At 35.8% G+C, this 5,935-nt stretch overlaps 1 non-coding gene across 1 annotated transcript; it reads right to left on the bottom strand.

Annotated features, from left to right (window-relative positions):
- Positions 1-1,971: 1,971 nt before the first annotated feature.
- LOC127193514 (U6 spliceosomal RNA) lies at positions 1,972-2,078 on the bottom strand. Its single transcript, XR_007831155.1, has one exon. It is a non-coding gene; the product is annotated as a U6 spliceosomal RNA (small nuclear RNA).
- Positions 2,079-5,935: the final 3,857 nt, after the last annotated feature.

Genomic DNA, 5,935 nt, shown 5'->3' with positions numbered 1-5,935 from the left:
TGTACCCCTGAACAATTCAGTTAATATTTAAAATCTTGGTTTCATCATGTGTGATACAGGAATAAAACAATATGACCTGCTTTGCATAACTTTCAATGAATATTTATTGATTGCTAATGGTATTCACAGTATTGTTCTATTCCCTGTCAACACAGAAAACCAAACAAGATCCTTATCGTCCCAACATTTAGGTTATTATGGGTGAAAGAGAAAACAATTGGGTAACTAAACAATAAATAAGACAACAGAATATCAAGTCTAGTAGTAATGAGAGAGAAAATGAGTTCAAGTAGTACAATTCTTAAGAATATAGAAAAATGAGATCAAAATGGGAAATGTACAATACAGCATGCATTGTCAAGTAAGTTGTTACATAGAACAGACCTTACCCTATAGATATTTCTGATTTTCAATTTAGAGCATATTAAAAAATAAGCCCCCATTAGACACATATATTGGAATACTCATTCATAAGTTTTCATCAGTCACTTGTTGAAGAATGCTGGTTAGGCATAATTGCTTCCTAGGAATTAACTATCCATTCTACATATGAGAAGAATGAGAAAGCGATAAACATGCTACAGAGATGAATGTGAATTTTGAATGAATTATCAATAAGTAAGACATGTTTGAGTAGTATCTTGAATAAAGTAAGGGATTGACAGGAAAAAAAAAAAAAAAAGATCTTTGAGTGACCTAAAAAAGTAAACAGAAAATCCTGAGGTCTTATTGTGAGATAAGACTTGCCATGAATGTGACATAATAACATGTCAATATCTGAAGGCATCACTACAATTAGAAATAGAATGGAAAAAGACAAGGTTGACCATAAAAAGGACTCTACAGGTCAGGACGAAGGATCTAAGACTTGTATCTAATATCTCCCGATAGCTTTCTAAATAGAAGAAAGATAAATCTTACATAGTTTTAAAAGTTCCTATTTAATGGTACATATAGACTATTAGAATAAGAACATTACAAAGTAGGGATTTCTTTTTTATTATTTGATTTTTTAATATTTTTTGTTTTTTAAATTTTTTATTTAATTAATTTATTCAGATTACAACTCAATTGTTATCCTATCCCTTTTTTCCTGCCATTCCTCCCTCCCTCTCACTTGTACCCTATTCCCCTCCCCTATGACTGTGACTGAGGGGACCTCCTCCACCTGTATATGATCCTAGGGTATCAAGTCTCTTCTTGTTAGCCTGCTATCCTTTCTCTGAGTGCCACCGGCCCCTCATCAAGGGGACATGTTCAAATATGGGGCACAAGAGTTCGCGGGAAGTCAGTCCTCACTTTGCCCTTAACTATGGTGAATGGCCTGTCCTTTGGCTGGATCTGGGTAGGAGTTTGATGCTTACTGCACATATTGTCCTTGGTTGGTGCCACAGCTTGAGCAGAACCTCTGGGCCCAGATCCACTGTCATAGTGTTCTTCTTGTAGGTTTCTAGGACCCTCTGGATCTTTCTATTTCCGCATTCTCTTACATTTCTCTCACCTAGAGTTCCAATAGGATGTCCTCACATTTATCCCAATCTCCTGGTAAGTAAAGACTTCCATGGGACATGTCTTTTGGACTAATGTCCAATTATAAGTGAGTATATTCCATGTGTGTCTTTCCACTTCTGGATTAAATCACTCAGTATGACCATTTCTAATTCCATCCATTTGTCCACAGATTTCCGGATTTCCTTGTTTTAAATAGCTGAGTAGTATTCTATAGTGTAAATCTACTACAGTTTCTTTATCCATTCTTCAACCGAGGGACATTTAGACTGTTTCTAGGTTCTGGCTATTATGAACAAGGCCACTATGAACATGGTTGAGCATATGTCCTTGTTGCTGGGTGGAGCATTTTCTGGGTATATTCCAAGGAATACAATATCTGGGTCTTGAGGAAGCCTTATTCTCAGTTTTCTGAGAAAGCACCAGATAGATTTACAAAATGGTTGTACAAGTTTGCATTCCAAAAATGTGGAACACTTCATAAATTTGTATGTAACCCTTGCACAGGGGCCATGCTAATCTTCTCTGTATTGTTCCAATTTTAGTATATGTGCTGCCCAAGAGAGCATGGGAATTTCTTGTTAATATTAAAGCAGGAATTTGTTGTTTTTATTTATCCAATTTACATCCATTGCAGCCTCCTCCTCTACCCTCAGTCCTACCCTCTACCCCATTTACCCCTCTCTTTCTCAGAGACTGGAGTCATCCTCCATCCATCCCCACCATGGCCTTTCATTTCACATGAGAACCATGGCCAGATAAGGCTGCCCAGTTTGGGCATACTGATTCAACAGCAGGCAATGGAGTTCATCTCAGGAACAGGCCCTGCTCCAGTTGCTAATGGACCCATATGAATACAGAACTGTCCATCATCATTATAACTGTAGGGGGCCTAGGTCCACTCAATGGATGAGCTTAGATTAGTGCCAGGCTCAGCCTCTGTGAGCCCCAATGTGCCTAGGTTAGTTGACTCAGTTGATCTTCTTGTGGAGTTAAAGCAAGAATTATTAAAATCTTAAAATATTAAACTATTGATAATTATCAACAATTTTAAAGAGCTTTTGCATGTGTGAATTATATTCACCATAAAACAAAACTTAAAGCCTCATGAAATGATTGTTAATATTTAACATATATAATATCAAATTATTCAATTTATGGTATATAGTTTGCTCCTTTGAAAAATCAGAATTATATAATGCTTACATCTAAATTTAGAACATGTTGGAAAATCTTACTCAGAACTACTGGAGATGAGACGTATTTCAAACCTCAGATAATTCCATCAGATAGTGGTACATTTGCACCTACATAATAAGATTCCTTGTGGGGGACTGCAAGTCTAAGTAAGAAATTAATAATATTCATAGTCACATTAAACACATATTCTGAAGGTGATAACCTTAAACATATTTACTGAACCTACATTTTAATGTAAACCATCATATAAGGCTAAATTTGATATTTTCCACTCTGGTATCAAATAGTCAAAAATTTCTGGACTTTGGAGGACACTAGCTTTTGTGTTGTATAGTCTTCTAATGGATTAGCTCAAAAACGCAAACTGTTTTCATCACCAAATGCTTGGGCAGGTCACTAATATACCATTATTTTTACAGATCAGCTTGGTATTGGTATCTAAATATTTTGTATGTGTTGAACCATGCAATATGATATGTAGGTTTTGTGATTGTTTTATGTCAGCCTTTTGTGATTTATTTCAAGGTTAATCATGGTTTCACAGGCATCATTCATTTTATTGTGGAACAGTAGTCTACTATATGGACATATAATTTTTAAGTCTTAAATTGGTGGATGTTAAGGTTATTTCAATTATTTTCTCTGTTGTGGGTAACGTTTTTACAAACATAGCTATGTATCTTTGATTCATATATGTATTCATTTCTCTTGAATACAAACTAGCTGTGGACTTGCTTTTGTTTTGTAGTAACTATATATGTAACTTTTGAGAAAATGCCAAATATTTTTTATTGTCCATCTGAAGTCGTTTTTAAAATGCAATATCAAAGAGAAAATTCTATTAACCACAAGGCAGTACGGTTTACATTTATCACAAATCCTCTGTAAAGTTTTACTATACAACAATGAGAGCAAAAGCTCTACTGATGCAGATGACATATTAGAAATGAAAAAATAAAGTGTCAACACACATAAGAAACATTTCTTATGCATCTAATCTTGTGTAGGGATAATCTTGACGTCAGTTTAGAGGTAGAAATACTCTGTGGCACCTGTATTATAGCTAAAAGAAATGATGATGGCACTGAAATGTTTGGCAGCACATGGATTCTAAGATATGATAGGGATTTGATGCGTACATTTAGAATCTATTAGAATAAAACAAAATTCCATGTATACAGACTGAGAAATGAAGGATTCTAGTAATAAGCCTTAGAGCAGCTTAAGGTTTTGGAAAATGATGAGACTTCAAAGCTGAGAGCTGTAACCAATGACACATGAAGGAAAAACATATAAAGATGTTATAAAAGGTAAAAGAACAAAATCCTTGGAGGCAAACGTTGCTGCTGGCTATTAAATGCTACAGAAAGGGCAAATAAAACCACTGATCATGATTACTGTTTACACAAACAAGAGGTCATTACTGCTAGCTGGTGAGTTCCAAGTAGTACTAATAAAAGGTTGATGGTGAGCATAGATCTAACACCAAATGATATTTTAGAGGTTGGAGGAACTTTCTTTATCTTTTCATAGAATAGAGGGCAGACATACTCTAAAAGGAGGTACGTGCTCATGGTAGTTTAGTTTTATGTTTGTCTCTTTGTTTACTTGAAAACATTTTTCTTGTTTTTTTGTTTTGTTTTGTTTTGTTTTTTTTATGATGGCTATGGTAGTAGATAGAAACAGTAGTAGTTATTGAGTTGAAACACTGTATAACTACCAGAACAAGTCCTTGTAAATTACAAACAAAACAAAAAATAAAAAGCCAAAACTGGCAATCTAAAGTACAAGTAGAAAGTTAACATGGGACCAGAATAAAAACAGGATAGCTCAAGGAACCAAGCAGAGATGATGGTGAAAGTAAGTGGAATTCCACTGTGGCTTGCTTCCATTTTCTCACTCTTAAACTGCCATGAGAAGGGGAAGGATGTGTTAAAGATGTGCTCTTGAGGAGTTATAAAAACACATAAGGAATGAGACAATGAATGTACTCAGGAAACCAGTGGGTTTGTAATCAATCAAAGTGAGTGGTCAAGCCCAGGGCCTGGTATGTCACAAGCGCTCAATATTTCTCAGTAGGTTTATTATTACCTAAACCCACTTTTTTTTTCAGGCACTTCTGGGATGTACCTCCCACTCACACCAGGCATCTTGGTAACCACATGTTTCCTGGTTTGGCCTTTCTTGAAAGTTAAAAGTCTCTTTCACCTTTTAATTCAACTACTGAACCCTTACATCTAATTTGATTTGTAATAATAATAAAAAAAAAAAAAAAAAAAAAACACTCCTCAGAAAAAATTCTCTTTTACCTCTTAATAACATTTACCTTTCATTTTCTTTCTTTTTTTTTTGTTGTTGTTGTTTTATTGTATTCAAACTCAATAACAAACATTATTTGATACAATTACTTGCTTAAAAGTCTTGATAATCTCCCACTGGCAAAGAATAAGTCCCAATCATCAATTAAAATGATAATATGTGGCTTGTTCAACTGTAACTCACTCCAGAAGCTTGAGTAGTTGCTTTCATGCCCTCAAAACTGGCAGAACTTGTCCCTGAGTCAATAACTGCATGCCTGAAAGTCACTTTGCTTAGCATACATTACCCAGGTCTTCGCACTATTTTTATATTTTAGAGATTTTTCTCTTTTTTCAATTTTTTATTAATTTATTCTTGTTACATCTTAATGGTTATCCCATCCTTTGTATCCTCCCATTCTTCCCTCCCTCCCATTTTCCCCTTATTCCCCTCCCCTATGACTGTTCCTGAGGGGGATTACCTCCCCCTGTATATGCTCATAGGGTATCAAGTCTCTTCTTCGTATCCTGCTATCCTGCCTCTGAGTGCCACCAGGTCTCCCCCTCCAGGGGACATGGTCAAATATGAGGCACCAGAGTTCATGTGAAAGTCAGACCCCACTCTCCACTCAACTGTGGAGAATGTTCTGTCCATTGGCTAGATCTGGGTGGGGGTTTAAAGTTTACCGCCTGTATAGTCCTTGGCCAGAACCTTAGTTTGAGCGGGACCCCTCCTTTCAAAATTCTTTAATCAGCTTTATTTTATTTTTTTCTTTACATGCATAGTATGCAAAGTGTATGGGTCCTCAGCTAGAAACAAAGAACTCTAGGCAACTAGGAAATGCTGAGAGGGGAGACATAGTCTTCCCCAGAGAAGAAATAACAACGATTGATTCTCCAGTACCAAACAGTCAGCCCTGAAAACATGC

The sequence above is a fragment of the Acomys russatus genome, chromosome 8, assembly GCF_903995435.1.
Source record: "Acomys russatus chromosome 8, mAcoRus1.1, whole genome shotgun sequence".
Lineage (NCBI taxonomy): Eukaryota > Metazoa > Chordata > Mammalia > Rodentia > Muridae > Acomys > Acomys russatus.
This window is presented reverse-complemented; position numbering and strand designations above follow the sequence as displayed.